The sequence below is a fragment of the Callithrix jacchus genome, chromosome 1 (assembly GCF_049354715.1).
Source record: "Callithrix jacchus isolate 240 chromosome 1, calJac240_pri, whole genome shotgun sequence".
In the NCBI taxonomy this organism is placed as follows: domain Eukaryota; kingdom Metazoa; phylum Chordata; class Mammalia; order Primates; family Cebidae; genus Callithrix; species Callithrix jacchus.
The window spans coordinates 24054990-24074453 of record NC_133502.1 but is presented as its reverse complement, the minus strand read 5'-3'; the positions used below and the strand labels follow the sequence as shown (position 1 = coordinate 24074453).

The window sequence follows — 19464 nt, the reverse complement described above, 5'->3', positions numbered from 1 at the left end:
AAAATCAGTAGATTTTCTTTTCTGCTCATTTATACATTTTTTTCTTATTAATTATATTTGGCCAAAAAGCACAATGTTTTATTGCGCAGCCATTTGTTTCTACGTATTTTCTTAAGATTTTAAATGTACACAATTATTGGCTCTCACTGATTATTAAGTTGCTTATAACTACTCTTTTTCCAAAACTACTGTAAAACAAAATAACAAAAGATAAGTAAAAATAAAATGGCCAATCTGGTCTCACATGGTGATATGTAGACTTCATTTCAATATGGAGAAGAGGGTCAATTACTTTCCTCTGAGCAAATTACTTGAAAAGAAAAATAATTGTTGGGAACCAGAACCAGAACCAGAACCAAAATAGGTTCTCTAAAACCAAGTTAACCCAAACTGGCAATAGTTCCTTTCTTCATAATGTAATGTGAATAGTTCAGACCAAAACCATATAGTGTGTCTTCATTTTAGCAAGATATTTCTTCAGCAAAGCATTTAAGTCTCTCATATGAGTTTTATGAATGAAAGTCCTAGTTTGAATAGGAAGTTCTGGCTCTGTGATGCTTGCAGCAGGTTAAACCCAGGTTTTGCAGAGTCCAGGCCACACATTGGGTCTCTAGTAAGAAGACCAGAGTGTTGATAATGCCAAGAATATTGGCAGTAATACCTGGTGATACCTGATGGGTGGCAACAGACAGAGTGATATGTGGAACCTGAGCAGGACCTGCTCGAAGGTTTTCTGATTCCTCTAGAAGGCCCTGATACCTGGAGAGAGTCACTCTTTTCCCATTCTATCTCCTTGTTGTAGACTTTGTGATTACTTGAAACTTGGGAGAATGCAGAATCTTCTATTTTTCCACCACACTCCAGCTAATGTTCAGTGAAGGAAAGGAAACTAGAAAACCACAAATCAGTGCTTCCACGTGGTTTCAGAAGTGTCTCTATTAATATGGATATTCTGTATTAGAAGAGAGGATCACGCATCACATTTTCTTTAGAAATTTATTCAGTTTGCAGCTGGGCATGGTGGCTCATGACTGTTAGCCCAGCACTTTGGGAGGCTGAGGTGGGCAGATCACCTGAGGTCAGGAGTTCAAGACTAGCCTGGTCAACATAGTGAAACTCCAGCTCTACTAAAAATACAAAAATAAACCAGGCATAGTGGCATACATCTGTAATCTCAGCTACTCAGGAGGCTGAGAGAGGAGAATCGCTTGAACCTGGCAGGTGGAGGTTGTAGTGAGCCAAGATTGCGCCACTGCACTCCAGCCTGGGCAAGAGAGCAAAGCTTCTTCTCAAAAAAAAAAAAAAAAAAAAAAAAAAAAAATATATATATATATATATATATATATATATATTCAATTTGCAATTAGCCAATTGAAATATTTTTGTGAGGAATGAGGAAAGGTCATAATCTTTACACTTTAGTCTCAAACACACACACACACACACACACGCAGAGTATGTTTAATGTAAGAACTCATACAACTATGTATTTGGAGTTATCCATTTTAAAAAAATCAAAATGCAATGACTCTTCTAAAGTTAAGATCAACTTACTGGATTAGTCGGCCATCTTCTCTCCTGATGATACACTAAAATTCAATGCAGTTTTACACTTAGTGATCATTTAATTTTAATGTGGAACCATTTAAAAGAGCTTCAGTGACCCACTTACAATGATTCTAGTTTCACAATGATAGAGCCTTGTTATTTCACATTTGTACACAAACATAATTTGGGGGTGTGTGCAATTTGTTTTACTTGATGACGAAAACAAATTCAGTTCAGTAATATTTTAAAGAGATAATCAATAATGTATGATAAAGACCTGTCATATGTATATGTGGGTGTGTGTGTGTATCTATGTATATATACTTTACCTTTCAAAACATTTAACTATATTCAGCTTAGACCGAAAATAAGTAGTAATGCCTTTAGCAAAGGCAAACCACAAAGCCTAGTTTCAGTTCAAGGACCGATGGGAACAGCTCAAACTTGGCTAGTGTTAATTCCACTTGGTATCATAATCAAATGTGTCAATTCATGGTGCAAATTCATGAGATCTCAAATATATGGTGCTATGTGTGGGCTTCCCCGTGCCTCCCTCCTTCCTGACAAATTCCTTCCTGATGCATTGGGAAAACCCCAGTCCTGGGTGAGGCAGGTACTGCCGGTACCACTACTTTTTAGCCAGGGGCATTTGGGACAGATGGCAGTTAGTCTAGCACCCACTGCTCGCCACATTGGCACAACCTGGTAACTTCTGTGTCTCCTTTCTTACTGCGTCTTCTGTACTTCTTTCGTTGTCAGAGAAAAGAGCCTGGGTGTGACCTGTGATAGTCATAACACTCAAGAAAATACTTGAAACCACTATTAATTTTAAAACAGAGAAATAAGTTAAACTACTAGTCATGAAGTTGTTGGAATATGTCTAAAAGGCAGACACTACACAGAATAGATTGAGAGGTGGAGGAAAAGCATTGCATGAGATTTCCAACTTTCTTTGGGAAGAAGAGTAAGGTAGCACAGGGGTTCAATAAATGTCATAATGCTCTTGAAATAATTTAAGCAGATAAATATCCCTAATTAACACATTATTTTAAAGTGTTTGTAAGTGCATGCCTTTGGCTGCAGGGTACTGGTTATGGACATGCTCTGTGGCTCCATAGTTATGCTACCAAAGGTCAGTGTGTTCTAGTGCAAGTGGCTTAAATCATCTGTGCTCAGTTTGTTCGACTGTAAAATGGGCAAAATCATAGCATCCTAATATCATGTAAATTTGTTAAGAGAGTCAAATGAATTAAAACACGTAAAGCCCTCGGAGAATGCCTGTGAAAGTTAAATATGGAAACTAGTATTACAATATGGTTATTGCAGGATTCCTAGACACTGTAAAATGATCTTTTAACATTTATAAATTCACGCTGAATTCCACTGCTGTTTATCCAGTACTGAACACTTTGTGATTTTCACTGGGATAGTTTCGCCTTTCTTAACTCTTTCTTTTTGAAATACACATTAAGTGAAGACAACCCACTTTGTTTCTTCACTGTGAGTTCTGGCTGCTGTCATGTCTAGTGGGAGAAGAGGTAAAATGATTGAGTAGTTACAGGTTTGAGAATGTTCTGAGGCAAGAGAATGGAACCCACACGTGAGATGGGACATCCTAAAAGCAAATGCTAAGAACAGGTCCTAAAGATAGTTCAACTCATGTGCTCTTTGATAATCTAGTCAGCTCTCAAGGTCTATGGTGGCTTCTTGACATTAACAGTAACGATAAGAATAACTGTAGCAGGAGCAACGTTGCCATGTAACTGACATAGTTCTAACTACACCAAGAAGTGTACTCTACATGTAATCAAAATATTAGGCTGGTGCAAAAGTATTTGCAGTTTTTTTCCATTGAAAGTAATATTAGCAGGCACTTTTGCTAATTCTCATATTTTAATGAAACTTACATAGAAGAAACTTGCCCAAGGTCACACAACTTCCAGCTGGAGGAATGTGACCTGAAATTCATATCCTTAAATAATAAATACCACAAATTCACTCCCAGTAAGTACTTGGAATTGAGAGACACAGCAGGAATTTTAATCAAAATTCTGCGGTCATTGATGGAGAAAGAAATCTCATGACACAGAGCTCCTGTGGACACAATGCTTAGCCTTCTAACTAAAGTAAAATTTGAGGTACGTTTAAACCATGTTTAGAAGCAACAGTTTCACTGTCATCCCTCACTACTTGTTTCATAAAAAGAAAAGAATCAGAGTTTAGAATAGACTTTATGTTTCAAAGTAAAAATAATGTAACTGCATACCTCTACTTCCTTTGTCATTACCAGTTCTAAAATATATTATAGGAAGTATTATTACATTCAGTAGTGTCAGAGAAGCTGTCCATTTTGGATCATAAACAATCCCCTAGCACTTAACTTTAAATCTCACTTAAAGAAAAATGCAAGGTCTTTTGTCTGAGATTACTTTTGTCATGGAAAAAAAATTAAATAAGGTTGTAACTGTCCAATCACATACTTCAAAACCAGTGTTTTCTTGTTGAAGATAACCCAGTTATATATGCATTTATCTGAACAGACTCTAAATATTGCTCACTGCATAAACCAATTATTCATTCATGTCTTTGTTCATTGAACAGATACGTAATGAAGGAGAAAGAGTGAGCAAGTGAGCAGAAGGGTGTGAGAAAGTAAGAGAAAAGAAGGAAGAGAGGGAAGGAAGAGAGAGAGAAAAAGAAAGAATGAGAAAATGAAAGAAAGAAAGAGAGGGAGGAAGGAAGGGAGGGAAGAAAGAGAAAATAAAAGAAAGAAAGAAAAAAGAAAGAGAGAAAAAGAAGGAAAGAGAGAAGAGAGGGAGGAAGGAAAGGAGGGAGAGAAAAAAGAGAGCAAGAGTGAGAGAAAGAAAGGGAAGGAGAGAGGGAGGGAGGGCAGGAGGAAGGAAGGAAGGAAGGAAGGAAGGAAGGAAGGAAGGAAGGGAGGGAGGGAGGGAGGGAGGGAGAGAGGGAGGGAGGGAGGGAGGGAAAAAGAAGGAAGGGAGAAAGAGAGCAATAAAGGATGGGAGGAACAGAGAGTGAGTGAAAAAGAAAGAAAGAACAAAATAGTGAAAGAAAGAAGGCTGTGCTGAACATAATCAACACAGACCTGCTGTGGATAGGTTGGTTGGGGAAGGCCAGCTCTATTTGCAATTGGATCATGAAATAAATCTTACATTTCTAATGGGAAAGATAAATTTCATTTTCATGGTCTACTTTTGATCTACAGAAATAGTTTTCAAACATCAGTAATTCCAACATAGTCTCCAAAAGCAGGATCAAAACACACTTTAAAATAGTCTCTGTTTTGCCTTTTTCTGCTCAGAATGCTTCATTAAAAGATATCTAAAAGAAACCCCATCCACCCACTTAAATCCTAAAGAAGCGCTGACTTACTCTCTGTTGGTTATGTGCTGTGCATAGTATCCATGAGAACAGCTTTGATTCAACATTAACTACTTTTCTGGTTTCTTTTATTTGAATAAAAGATTTAAAAACCCTAACCTAGGCCCATAGTTATAACCTTACCTGTCAATAATTTGGGTCCCTGCATTAGTTGGTTTCCATTGCTATAAATACGAGAGGCTGGGGAATTTGTAAAGAAAAGAAATTTATTGGGCTTACAGTTCAGCAAGCTGTATAAGAGTCAGGGTGCTGGCATCTGCTTCTAGTGAGTGCCTCCGGAAGCTTCCAATCACCATAAAAGGTGAAGGTGGGTTATATGGTTTGGCTCTGTCCCCACCCAAATCTCATCTTGAATTCCCATGTTTTGGGAAGAACCCAGTGGGAGGTAATGGAATGATGGTGCAGGTCTTTCCTGTGCTGTTCTCATGATAGTAAGTCTCACAAGAGCTGATAGTTATTATAAAGGGAAGTTTTCCTGCACACGCTCTCTGCTTGCTGCCATCCATGTAAGACATGACTTGCTCCTCCTTGTTGTCCACCATGATTGTGAGGCTTCCTCCGCCACATGGAACTGGAAGTCCAATCAAGCCTGTTTCCTTTGTAAATTGCCCAGTCTTGAGTATGTCTTTATTGGCAGGGTGAAAACAGACTAATACAGGGGGCATAGCTCATGGTGAGAAGGAGCAAGAGAGAAGGAAGGAGGTGCCAGTCTCTTTTAAACAACCAGATCTCACGTGAACTAATAGAGTGAGAACGCATGCATTATTGCAAGGACAGCAACAAGCCATTCCTTAAGGAACCATCCCCATGATCCAAACACCTCCCATGAAGACCTCACCTTCAATATTGGGGATCACAACTCAACATGAGATTTGGAGGGGATGCATATCCAAGCCATATGAATGTCTGAATACTTTCTATGGACATATTAGAGAAGCTTGTCCAGCTAGTGACAAAGGAGGACAGCAGCTCTATTTCCCCTGCTTCTAAGTGTGTGTGTCTTCTTTGTCTTATAAAACGTGAGTCCAGAAATGTTCTATTTATTTGGCATACTGTCTGTTAACAATTAAATGTGTGTGCTAAGGACTAATTTTGGAAGTTAAAATATTTGATCACTGCTTGAGATCCAGAAAATTCAAAAATTTTATGTTCTGGAACAAAAGTAGCACCAGGCTGCTTTTCAGATACTTTCATATGGCGAGCTGTATGCCCAGGCTGCTTCCTAAATTGGGATTCTTTATCTCCTATGTTGTACACAAATGTTTATCATTTCTTTCTCTATTATTATAAAGGCAATGCATGCACAATATGGAACATTTGAAGGAGAAAAAGATTAAAAATATAAGTTATCTGTAGCTCCACCACCCAGAAATCATCATTATAAACATTTTGGCATATATTTTGCAAATGATTCTCTTACAAAATTAAAGACATATTGCTCCTACTATATGTATTTTTTACACTACAAAATATACTCATAAGAAGTGTCCTGTGTCTTTAAATATTCTCCAAGAAAATAACTTTTAATAGTTTAATATTTTTAGAGTAAAAAAACTGGCTGTAGAATATTCCATCACATAAATGTACCAAAACTCATATTTAATCACTGCTCCATTATTTGACATTTTTGTTGTTTTCAAGTTTTGTAAGTAGAACTGGGATTGACGTCATTGCACGTAAAGCTTTATGTGTATCACTAATGATCTCCTTAGGATAAACTAGAAGTTTGATTAGTGAGTTAAAACACGTGAAAGTTTTAAATGCATCTTATATGTCTAGCCAAAATTTTTTCTAAAGGTTTTCTCAAGTCACACTCCCACTGGCCTAGATTAAAAATGTTTACCATTATCTCTTTCATAGGAACTGGTTTTACTGTGATGAAATTTGGAACCCATATAGTCTTTGTAGTAGGAGAGGAAGACACATATATTTGGGCCACATGGCAGTAATTTAAGATGTGGGTAAGGCAGTACTCAGACCAAATACATGAAACTCAGTATTTATGTCACTAAATGAGAATGAATTAAATTAAACAAAGGTGTATCCTGGAAATTTACTGAAAGCAGGTCAAACTAAAACAAAGGAGATAAGACAAGAAGCAATGATATAAAACCAAAATAAAGCTAAAAATTAATTCTCTGACAACCCTGATAGATTGCCTCTTGTCTACCCCACTGGTGTCACCATCACTTGCTAAAGTCTTGTCTCCTGCTGGGCACAGTGGCTGGTGCCTGTAATCCCAGCACTTTGGGAGGCCAAGGCACTTGGATCTCTTGAAGTCAGAAGTTTGAGACCAGCCTGGCCAACACAGTGAAACCCCATCTCCACTAAAATTACAAAAATTAGATGGGTGTTATGGCAGGTGCCTGTAGTCCCAGCTACTCCCGTGGTTGAAGCATGAGAATTGCTTGAACCCAGGAGGTAGAGGTTGTAGTGAACCATGATCATGCCATTGCACTGTAGTCTGGGGAACAGAGTGAGACTCCATTTCAAATTAAATAAATAATAAAGTCTTGTCTCCAATGCAGAAATAATATGAAAGCTACATTTTCCAGTATCCTCTCCTAAATACGATTTCAGATTTTAGAGCCTATCAGTAAGAGGATCTCAGTCTAGATTTGAAAGAAAGAGGGAGGTTAGGGGCAGGGAGGAGACAGGAAGGGGAGAGGAAGTTTTCTACTGTTGGTTGGTGGCTGTACCATAGCATAGTAAGGTCTGAATAAACCTCAAGATAGCATAAAAAAAGAAACAACACATCAAATTTTGAATTTCTTGCAAAACAAAATAGAACCCAACACACATTAAAAAAAAATAACCACCTACAAAAAATAGCTTTGTTATAGTAATTAAATTATAGTTAAAGATTAGGTAAACTATAAATTTAAATAAAACAACATTATCATTTCATTTGATTCAAATAACATTTGAAAAATACCAACATCCTTCCTGATTACAGAAAAAAATTCTATAAAATAGAAATAGTTAAATATTTTTTTACTTAATTAAAAAAAACACACGTAAAATCAAGCCATGATGCATCATACTTAGAGGAGAAATGCTAAGAGTGGTTCTGTGTGACCCAGATCAAGGTGGGAAGGCTCACTGCTAGCATCAGCACTTAGAAGTCTTTTCAGGAGGACTAGCCAGAGCAAATAGACACAAAAAAAAAAAAAGAAAGAAAGAAATTGTAAAATGAGAAAGGATGTGGAAAAATTATCCTTTGCAGGTGAAATAATTCTGTACCTAAATCTGACAAAGTGAAATACAATTTAAAAAAACATTAAATACAAGTCAGAAAAAGATTGGTTCCATTAATACAGCCAAATAGAAATACTTCTATTTTTACCTTTCTTTTTTTTTTTTTTTTTTTTTTCTGAGATGGAGTTTTGCTATTGTTACCCAGGCTGGAGTGCAATGGCGCGATCTCGGCTCACTGCAACCTCTGCCTCCTGGGTTCAGGCAATTCTCCTGTTTCAGCCTCCTGAGTAGCTGGGATTACAGGCACATGGAACCATGCCCAGCTAATTTTTTGTATTTTTTTAGTAGAGACAGGGTTTCACCATGTTGACCAGGATGTTTTCTCTTTAATTAAAAGAAAACACCAGATGTATGATAATATCCCCAAAAAGGGAAGTTATAATATCTTGATAGTATGTCAAAGAGATATCTGTACCCCCATGTTTACTGCAGTGGTATTCAGAAGAGCCGAGATGTGGAATCTATGTTAAGTGTTCATTGTAAGAATAGATAATGAAAATGTGACATATATCCACAGTAGAATACTAGTCAGCTATAGCAAAGGAGATCCTGTCGTTTATTATCAACATGGATGAACATGAACATGGAGGATGTAACAGTAAGTGAAATAAGTGCTAACCAGAGGGTAGTATGGTTTAGAGAAGAAGTGGTTGAGGGAGTTGTTGGTCAAAGAATAAGTCAGCACAGTTAGTGAGGAAGAATATGTTCAAGAGATCTATTGTACAACATAATAAGTAGTTAATGACAATAGATTGCATCCATGATAAATGCTAAGAGTAGACATTAAGTGTTCTTGTTACAAAAAATAAATATGTGAGGTAATGGATTTGTTAGATGTAACCATTTGAAGTCTGTATACTTCAAAACATTATGCTGTAGATGATAAATATGTATATTTTTACTTTTTTATTGATACATAATAACTTACATATATTTGGTTACACATGATACCCTGATAAATGTATACAATGTGTGATGAGCAAATCAGGGTAATTGGGATGCCCTTCAACTCAAACTCTTATCTTTTCTTTATGTTAGAAGCATTCAAGCTTTTTTCTCCTAGCTACTTTGAACTATGCCATGAATTACTGTTAACTATAACAGTAGTTATAGTTACATAACTATTCATCCAACAGAAATATCTAACACTAGATCCTAACCCTTCTAACTGTATTATTCTACTCATTAACCAACCTCTCTTCACCCCCCTCCCCACTTTCCCCTTTCCTCACCTCTAGTAACCACTAAACTACTATCTACCAAGATGAGATTCACCTTTTTAGCTCCCATATATGAGTGAGAAGTTGCCATATTTGTCTTTCTGTGCCTGGCTTCTTTCACTTAACATCATAACCTTCCGTTCCATCCACATTGCTGCAAATGACAGGATTTCCTTTTTTTAATGGCTGAATAACTTTCCATTGTTTACATATACGACATTTATTTATCCTTTCGTCTGTTGATAAACACATGCAATTTTATACATCTATTTTCTAAATTAAAAAAATTAATAACTTTAACTATACTTACTCATGTAGGGTAAAAGATGAAAAGGACAAAAATACATACTGGCAGCTAATGTAAGAGAAAATGGCACTTTTTTTGGGAGATGGGATCTTACTCTCACCAGGTTGGAGCGCAGTGGTGTGATCTCAGGTCACTGCAACTTCCGCCTCCCAGGCTCAAGTGATCCTCTTATCTCAGCCTCCTGAGTAACTGGGACTGCAGAACACACCACTACACCCAGCTAAGTTTTTTTGGTAGAGACAGGTTCTCATATGTTGCCTATTCTGGTCTTGCACTCCTGGGCTCAAGCAATCTACCTGCCTTGGCCTTCCAAAGTGCTGGGATTATAGGCGTGAGTCTTGTGCCAGGCATGGCATTCTTAAAATTAAAAAAAAAGTGATTACAAATTGACTGTGTATATGTGTATATGCATTTTTATATAAACACAGTACAACGTAAACTAGCAAAGCACATGACCAAAAAACACATAGAAAAGGAAATTAAAATTCTGATTAATATATAAAAAAAGTGCCTCTGATGTAAACAACACCCCTTTCTTACTTTTATCTAATTCCTCATCACCCCACACAATCAGGCTCACATGTCACCTCTTCCAGAAGCTCTGCCACTCTCCTCCTCACTCCCCCTCCCACAGTGTGAGATACATCAACCTCCTAGCAGCTCTACCAGTCCCAGGACAGCCCACCACTTCACCGCACTACAAAGGTCTGTTAAGTCAACTTTCCCCTCCATCTACTCACACTTCCTGAAAACTCAGTGTGAATCTTACTTGCTTTGAGTTCTAAGTCCTACTTGCAGTTCCTGGCAAATAGTAAGCACAATATAAATGTTAATTAGATGAATAAATGAATGAACAAATGGTGCTTGGATTCATTTGCCATGGTCTGTATTCAATATTAATGAAGACATTATGCAATCATAGAAGTGTGTGTTGACCCTTAAATAATCACAATCTTGTAAGGTCTTATATTTAATTATTTAATTATCTGTGAATTACGTAATGTGAATTATAATAATGTCATATAACACATTTCTCTGACATTTTAGGTTATTGAAATATAAATGTACCTTGATTTTTCCAGCTTCTAAATCTGCTTATTAGTCTTCTGCCTGGAATCCTTTCACTATTCAAAATCCCCCTTTCCCCTGCAAGAAATCCCGAAGCCCCACCTCTTCTCAGATGCCCATCCTCATTTCTGTCTAGTTCATAGATTTTGAAATAATTACATTTTCTTCATTATATTGTTTTCCACATATGTGACAGCTACCTCTATTGGTTTATAAGTTCCTTAAAAGCAAAGTGTATATTGCTTTCATTTTTATATCACTCCAGAATCTGGTAGAATTTTTTGCAGGGAGGAGATGCTTAATCTTTTTAAAATTAAAGATTGGGACTTCCAAAGTCAGATCAAGTTAGTAGAAGATTCTCAATTACAACAGTGATTTCCAGCGCAATGTTTTGGGAATTATGTTAATCTTTTTTACCTGCATTAACTTATTTAATTCTTAAAATAACCATCTGCATGAGTATAATTAATATCACTGGTTTTTAGACTGCCATATGAGAATTAGAAAGAAAAGTAACTTGTCAAAATAGATACAACTGATAGTGTGATCTTAACTACTATGCTATCTACTTATGGAAGTTATACATTGGCAATAAATTTTTCCCTAATTGCATTAATCTTTTTTCTTTTTAAAAAACAAGAAAATAAAACATACTTGCCTTTAGGTAATTCAGTTTAGTTTATTTACTCAAGTATTAAAAGATATTTGTAAGAATCATGGGTTAATTTGATTGGATTTACATACATACAAAGAGAGAGAAAATGAATCTCTGAATAAAATTTTTTTTAAGCAATCCAAAATACACAGTTGGGCTGAGATGGATAATTACACCACTAAATAGTTGCAACCAAGATGCTTATTCTCCTTCAAGGATGGATGGGGTTTCAGTTCTAGGAGGGAGCAGGCATTACCTTTGCTCTCCCTTCACAGATAATTAGTCAGCTTAGCCTCTCTGCAAGTGACAAAAGACCCATCTGTGATTCCACAGCCCTGTCACTCTCTATCTCATTTGAGCTAATTGTGGTATCTGCAGACAGACAATAAAGGGCTCCCTCCTTTCCAGGAGACCCATTTAGTGTGTTGTTGTCATGGCAGTGGTCTTTTCTTGGTTGCAGAGAAGTGGCTGTCCAAATTCTCCTAGTGTGGCAAGGATCTGTTTCTCATCAGTGCCTTGAATGATTCAAAGGCAGTAGGGGATAAGTCAGGGTTGGGGATCCCTGGAAGCTGTGGCAGGGTCTTTTCTGCCCAGTACCCCACCCTAATTGCCCAGTAAAAGCCCTTGCTCCTCCCCATGTGATATGCAACTGAGTTCAGCCTTCGGGGAGGACTGTGTGGTAAAGGGGAAGTCAGCACAAAACAGTCGATTATGAAAACTTCCAGGAGGACATTTCAGCTGAAACGATACATCCTAGGCTTTGCTGAATAAAGAATGAACACCTTAGGTCCTGTATTAGTCTGTACTCACATTTCTATAAACAATTACTAGAGACTGAGTAAGTTATAAAGAAAAGAGGTTTCACTGACTCACAGTTCTGCAGGCTGTACAGGAGGCATGGCTGGGTGGCCTCAGGAACGTAAAATGAAGGCAGAAGGCACGGAGGAAGCAAACACTTCTTACCATGGTGGAGCAGGAGAGAGAGCGTGCAAAGGGGGAAGTGCCACACATTTAAACAATGAGATCCCGTGAGAACTCTATCACAGGAACAAGGGGAAACCCACCCCCAGGACCCAATCACCTCCCACCACGTCCCTCCCACAATACTGAGGATTACAGTTCAATGTGAGTTTGGGTGGGGATGCGGAGTCAAACCATATCAGGTTTCTACACCTGTATCTGTTTTGTTGGGAAATCTCAAAGTGTCCTATTCGTTGACAGTGTAAATGAAAACGCTTCTTCATTCTGGGAGCTGATGAGAGAAGAAAAACAGTGTCTCCCAGGGTGGGGGGGAGAAAGAAGAAAGCCTGCTGTCTCCCATGGTGGGGGGGTACACTGGTTGCTTTAACAGCCCAATTCCCTACCCTTTGCTGAATAACTCTGTAGGGTCCTACCACACTCACTCTCGCCTTGGCCACGTGTCTTGGCTGATGGTGTTTAGCGAAGTGGTGCAAACAGAGGTTTGAAAGATTCAGTGTGTTGAATCTTCCTCACTTCTGCTCTCACCATGCCTAGGCTAGATTGCTGGAGAATAAGGAGCATGTGGAGTCAATCCAAATAAGGCCACCTTGGATCAGCCACAGATGTGAGCAAGATAAGCTGAGGTCAGAAGTACCACCAGCTGCAACCAGTCTAAACCACCAGCCTACAGCCTCATGAGCTAAATGCATGCTAATTAAAGTCATTAAGTTTCAGAGTCGATTATTACTCAGCAATTATTGTGGCATAAATAAATGATACAGCTAAGAATGCTTTTAGTTCAAAGATTTCTCTCTCAATTTATCTCAAGTTCAGCATAATTTCTCAGTAAATTATTTTTCATGGAAATTGTGAATCTCCTTGTACATCCTCACTAGACTGGAAACTCTTTAAAGATACAGACTTTATGCAAGTCACCACTGTAGCATAAGTGGCTATCATTTATTATCTGTATAAAAGATTTTTGGTAAATAAATGGATTTATGAGTGAATTGAAAAAAGGATATTCTTTGCAAGCTGGAAACAGGAAAAAAAATGTCTGCTCTTAAGGTGCAGGAATAAAACTTTCAATTCTCCTTCAGTTGTAGGTCAAGTAGCAGGAAATTGCCTGCCCCTTTCTTAGCCTTTGAAACAGAGGAGACCCTTCCTTATTGTGCTGCAAATGTCCCAGAGTCACTGGGAAGTCAGTGCCAGAGGCTGTCAACCCTCTTCAAGTCCCAGGCTACTCTCCTATTTAACAGTAACCCCCCCCCCCCACCCCCCCACCCCACCCCTGCTCAGTCCCGTGGCTCTATTCCAACTCTCTGTATTGGTTTCTGCTTCTCTACGTCCTTAGATCTGTTTTTCTCCATACGTGTCTTTTTATTTTGACAATTGGTTTGGACATTGTCTCTGATGGATTGACTTCGGTTTTGCTTGCCTTTTACCCTGCCTTTACTGGTCCTGCCATCAATATAAGAAGCAGTCCTATCAGTATTAGTGATGTTTCTAAACCTTCTGCGAAGCCGGAAGAGTCTAAAAGATTATTTTAGACTTCCATTTAAATGGAAGCTGACAGGAGAGGGAATGGACAGCAGAATTAACAACACGTCCAGGACAGGACCATGGTTATAAAAAGGAAGAGGTACCCCAAGACTCAAGTCCAAAGGTAGGGGGTAGGTTGAGACAGGAACATGACCAGGTGGACAAGGCTTGGCACAAGGTATCAGCCAGATGTGAGGGTGTGCCCGTCAGAGGATTCTGAATGTCAGCCTTTGAGTAGATCCAGTGCACCAAAAGGTGGAGAAAAGGCAAGGGGTGGTTATGGCAGCTTAGATGAACTATATGAGGCTGCCATGGAAGCAGAGGCTTCACAGTGATCTACCAGTTAAGTGCAGTTTTCCTTCGACAAGGGGATAGTGAATTGAGTTCCTAAAAATTTGGATTGACTCTTCCTAGATCAGTTTTTATTGATATAGCTAGTGAGAAACTTTAAAGGGAGTGTTCTGTAAATGGATTGCACATGTACCTTCAAATGGTGATACCTTTGGCCCTCTGGGAAGCCTGATGGAGGTGTCCAGAAGAAGCCAACGATTTAGTCACAGCGAGGTTGAGAAGACTTGGCATGGGCCCCTCTCTTTGGTCAAACAGAATACCAAGAACTGAGTGCAGCAGCTAGGGAGGAACTCTTTTCTTTTCTTTTCTTTTTTCATTTCTTTTCTTTTTCTGAGACAGAGTTTCACTGTTAGGGAGGAACTCTTTTCTTTTCTTTTCTTGTTTTGAGACAGAGTTTCACGGCTAGGGAGGAACTCTTACTCCCCGCTCCACTTCACCTATTTCAGCAGTGGTCCATAGAGAACCCTGCTGCCTTTTGCAGATAAACAACGATGAGACTGCCAGCCATGTTTGTGTTCCTGGTGTTCAAGGTGTGAAACAGGAAGTCCAAAGAGCTTTGAAGACAAGAGAGAGATGAAGAGGGGGCTGTGGTCTTTAAATCAGACACTGCTGCTGATTTACAGGTAATGAGCTCATTTAGGAATATCCAAGCTAGGTTGTGCTTCCTATAAATAAATGCTTCGTCATTATTTCAAAGCACTTTGAGAGTTTTCTTGAATTTTAAATATATTCTCATTTCTACAATATAATTTTAACACTTGGACATTTTTAAATGGCTGTATTCATCATTCAATTTGAGCCTCAATTCATCCACCTCCCCACATTGAAGCAAATGCCACATGCCATGTCATTTCATTTCTTAGAACCCCCCATCTTCTTAATGTTCCAAATAAATGATTTCTTATAAATCCACGTGGGAATAATGATGAGTAGCAATAAGGAGCAAAGTGGAAGATGTGAGGTGAATCATGTTACCTGTACATTTTCTTTCCTATTTTTTGAGATGGTGAATCATGTTATGTGTATATTTTCTTTGCTTTTTTGTTTATTAGATGGAGTCTGGGTCTGTCACCCAGGCTGGAGTGCAGTGGCATGATCTCGGCTCACTGCAACCTCTGCCTCCTAGGTTCAGGTGATTCTTCTGCCTCAGCCTCCTGAGTAGCTGGGATTACAGGTGCATGCCACCATGCTGGTTAATTTTTGTATCTTTAGTAGAGACAGGGTTTCATCATGTTGGTCAGGCTGGTCTCGAACTCCTGACTTCATGATTCACCTGCCTCAGCCTCACAAAGGGCTGGGATTATAGGCGTGAGCCACTGCACTGTGTACATTTTCTATATGAAAAACATGCACACAGAGGATACATTTTTACCCGTACTGTCCTTAGAGGTAACTGACACACTCCAGAATGTGCTTATCTTAAATCTTATCCATTCATTAAGAACAAAGCAGTTAATGAGGTTTTATGCTTGGCCCTACCTGACTTGATTAACTACGTTAAAAGATTTACCAAGCAAAACTGTTTAACACATACAGTCAAGACCATAAAATAAAGAAGAAATACTCAAAAAGCTTCCGTTTGGAAAGAGCAACACACTGAGGTTGCCAGAGGCCTGCACAATGGGTTAGAGTCCCAGACTCCAGTCCCAGCCCGGCTCATCAAGAATGAGGCCCTCGACCCCATTACCTCATCTCTATGGCAATATAGATCAGGTTGCTAGGGCTACCACAGCAAAGTGCCACAAACCAGGGGGCTTAAACGACAGAAATTTATGGTCTCACAGTTCTGGAGGCTGGAACCTGAGATCCAGATGCCGGCAGGGTTTGTTTCTCTGAGGCCTCTTCCTCTGGCTTGCCGACGGCCGCTTTCTTGGTGGGTCCTCACCCGGTCTTTCTCTGTGTATGTCTGTGTCCTGATCTCCTCTTATTAAAAGGAAACCAGTCATATTGGATCAGAGCCCACTATATGAGCACATGTTAACTTTATTATCTCTCTAACGATACTATGAAGATCCTATTTCCAAATACAGTGCAGTCACATTCTGAGGTACTGGGGGTTAGGGTTTCACTATATGAATTGGGGGAACCCAATTTAGCTTAAAACAATGTCATAGATGAATTAATTTCTTTGAGAATTAAATTAGATGGTGTTTGCAAAAGTCATTGATACATTATTATGCATTATATGGTATAACTTTATTGTTGATCATAATGCATCTGTCAATTCACCAGAATTTCATCATGTCAGCAAAATATATTCAGTGCTGAGCTAGCTGGTCTTGGAATCCTTGTATTTTACAAATTCATCATCTTAAAAAGGAAGCAACACGTATATTAAATAAATGGCATATAAAGTAGCCGGATTTGAAACAAGTACAATATTTGGTAATTCAGTCAAAAGAAGGGAGCCCCAACCAAGGTAGGCAAGATAACATCAGAACAGTGCCTTAAAGGAAAATTAACATTTTATACCAAGGGAATGAAGAAGTGAGAACATTGTATCACAGAGAGTAGTCCCCTCTCATCTGTGGTTTCCCTTGCTGGGGTGTCAGTAACCCATGGTTCAGTACAATAAGATATTTAGAAAGAGAGAGAGAAAGACCATAGCCAAGTAACTTTTGCCACCGTCTACTGTTATAGTTGTTCTATTTTATTATTAGCTGTTGTCATTCATTTCTTCCTGTCCCTACTTTACAAATTAAACATCATTTTAAGTATGTATGCACAGGAAAAAGAGAGTACACACAGAATTCAGTGCTATCTGAACTTTCAGGCATCTACTGGTAGTCTTGGAACTTATGCTCTGTGGAGAAGGGGATGACCATACTGTCTTCCTGGTATAGAATGAAGCCAGGCTAGACCCTAGATACTGCCAAAAAGTGGTAGAAAATAAGGTTAAATAGGGCCAGATTTAAAAAGACTTTAAAATCCTGACAGATGGATTTTAATATAATGAAGAAAATTATATTATCTCTACATCAATTTGTTTATTCTTGATTTATATATTTTCTAATGATAAAAATAACCATCCTTAATAAGGAACATAAAAAGTGTTGGTTGTGGTATTTATATGTGGCTATGATGTTATTCTCTTTAGTGTCTGTTTATAATGTTGAGCCAGTGTATTAGTAAGTTACTGATATGTAACAAATTAGCCCTGTTACTGAGTAGTTTAAAACAAGCAACGTTTATTATCTCACAGAGTATCAGAGGGTTAGGAATCATTCAGGAGGCTGCAATCATCTCATGGCTCAATTGAACTGAAGGGTTTGCTTATAAGCTCCTAACATGGTGTGAGGAGGCCTTTGTCCCTCTCCTGCTTTGCCTGGAGATCTCTGTTCTTGCCGTGGGAACCTCACCGTAGTCTGCGAGAGTGTGCAGCAAGATGGTCACTGACTTCCAGCACAGCAAGTGAGGTGGGAGAGGGAGTACACTCTGCCATGTAAACCTAGTCTCTGAGTCACACTCACCTGTGTCTTATTCTAATATTACGAAGAGGTCAATAAATCTAGCCCACGCTCAACAGGAGGGTGTGGATGACAGAAGGGTGTTCTGAAGACCAGCTGGAGCTCATCTTGGACAGTGAATGCCACAGTGCTGTAGTTTGAATGTTTGTTTCATGCTGAAATTCTATTGCCATTGTGGTAGTGTTGAGAGATGAGATCTTTGGGAGAAAATTAGGCCATGAGGGCCTTCATTCTTCCAAGTGGTAATAAAGCCATTATAAGAGGGCAAGTTCAGTCATTTCACCTTCTGTTAAGTGAGGATGTGGCAAGAAGGTCCTGACAAGATGCCATCACCTTGATCTTCCCAGCCTCTAGAACTGTGAGAAATAAATTTCTGTTTTTTATAAATTAACCAGTCTCAGATATTCTGTTACAGCACCACCAATGGTATAAGACATAGAGCTAGCAATAAAGATATGTTTCTGCTTTTGAAAATGTTAGCTTTTGTCAATATTAGACTGAAATCTGTTATTTATATTATCAAGGTGAACAGATTTCATCTGTCTCTTTTCATTATAAAAATAGCTCAAGGTTAAATTAACTTGGGAGTTAGTTTGTTTAAACATCTTTTGTGGAATTAATTTTCGGTTGAGTATTTGAAATATCTTGAAGTTTGTCAAGTAAAATTAGCTACTTTTGTAATTTCCTAAGTGAAATTTTAGGAACACAATAAATATGAGGAGTGGTTCATATAAGTATCAGGATTAAACATATCCACAGGTGAGAACCCAATTTAGCATTCTACTATTATAGAGGCAGGTAAAGGAAATATTGGAAAAATACTATTTTTTTTTTTGACTTTGACAGAATAAGATATACAACATTGTTTAAAGGCTATTTAGCATATAAATTATCTAAGAAAATCCAAGTCTAAAGAAACATACCCTTGTAAGGCAGGTGAAGTTTCTTATTTGTAGTACTGAAGACAGGAGCAATTAAGCTGGGTCATAAGGGCTTAGGGTTATACTTCCTGGAATCTGAGTTTAAGAGGACAGATGGAGAATTCATGATTCTATTAAATGATGTGGAAACTGAAAAGGATGGGGTAATTTTCACTTCTAACTTTCTGGATGTGAGGTTCAAATTAGATGTCAGGCACAAACAGTACCTTTCAATATAAGCAGACATTTTTCATGAGAAACATTATAAATTGCGCTTCTCAAAATCAACAACTATCAGTTCCCTGTCACTAATGTTCCTGAAAAGGATGAGCTGTTGAAAGCTCTGGAACAAAGGAACCGTGGGCTTCATGTTTTGGAGATATACCAGCACTAGAGATTTTTTACCATCACACTCCTTAGGACCGTACATGTCTTCATACTTAGGGAAAGAAGTGCAGATTCATTTTGATGATGGCAGTCTACACTGAGGAAAGTGATTATGTTTGTGCATGTGCACACAGAGAAAAAGGATCAACCAAGGTAGTTTCAAGGTTGCAAAGGGATAAAGGCTATAACTTACCTGTGAAGCCAAATATTATCTAAACGAATAAAACCAGTTGAAGTATCTGTTGGTTCAGGAAATGCAGATCTTTTTTTCTCCTCAGTTAATGACAGGTATGGTGGCAGGTAGGAAAGTGCTCACCACTGTAAAATCACTGAATGGGAGGGAGAGGGTCCTACATCTTCTTCTTTTTTTTTTTTTTTGAGG

General features: G+C 38.4%; 1 protein-coding gene across 1 annotated transcript in view; it reads right to left on the bottom strand.

Annotated features, from left to right (window-relative positions):
* Nucleotides 1–12441, bottom strand: part of MYO16 (myosin XVI) — a 773187-nt gene extending 760746 nt beyond the window's left edge. The window contains exon 1 of the mRNA XM_054249238.2: nucleotides 12329–12441. The gene's annotated coding sequence lies outside the window, so the exon portion shown is untranslated. The remainder of the gene's footprint in view (nucleotides 1–12328) is intronic.
* Nucleotides 12442–19464: the final 7023 nt, after the last annotated feature.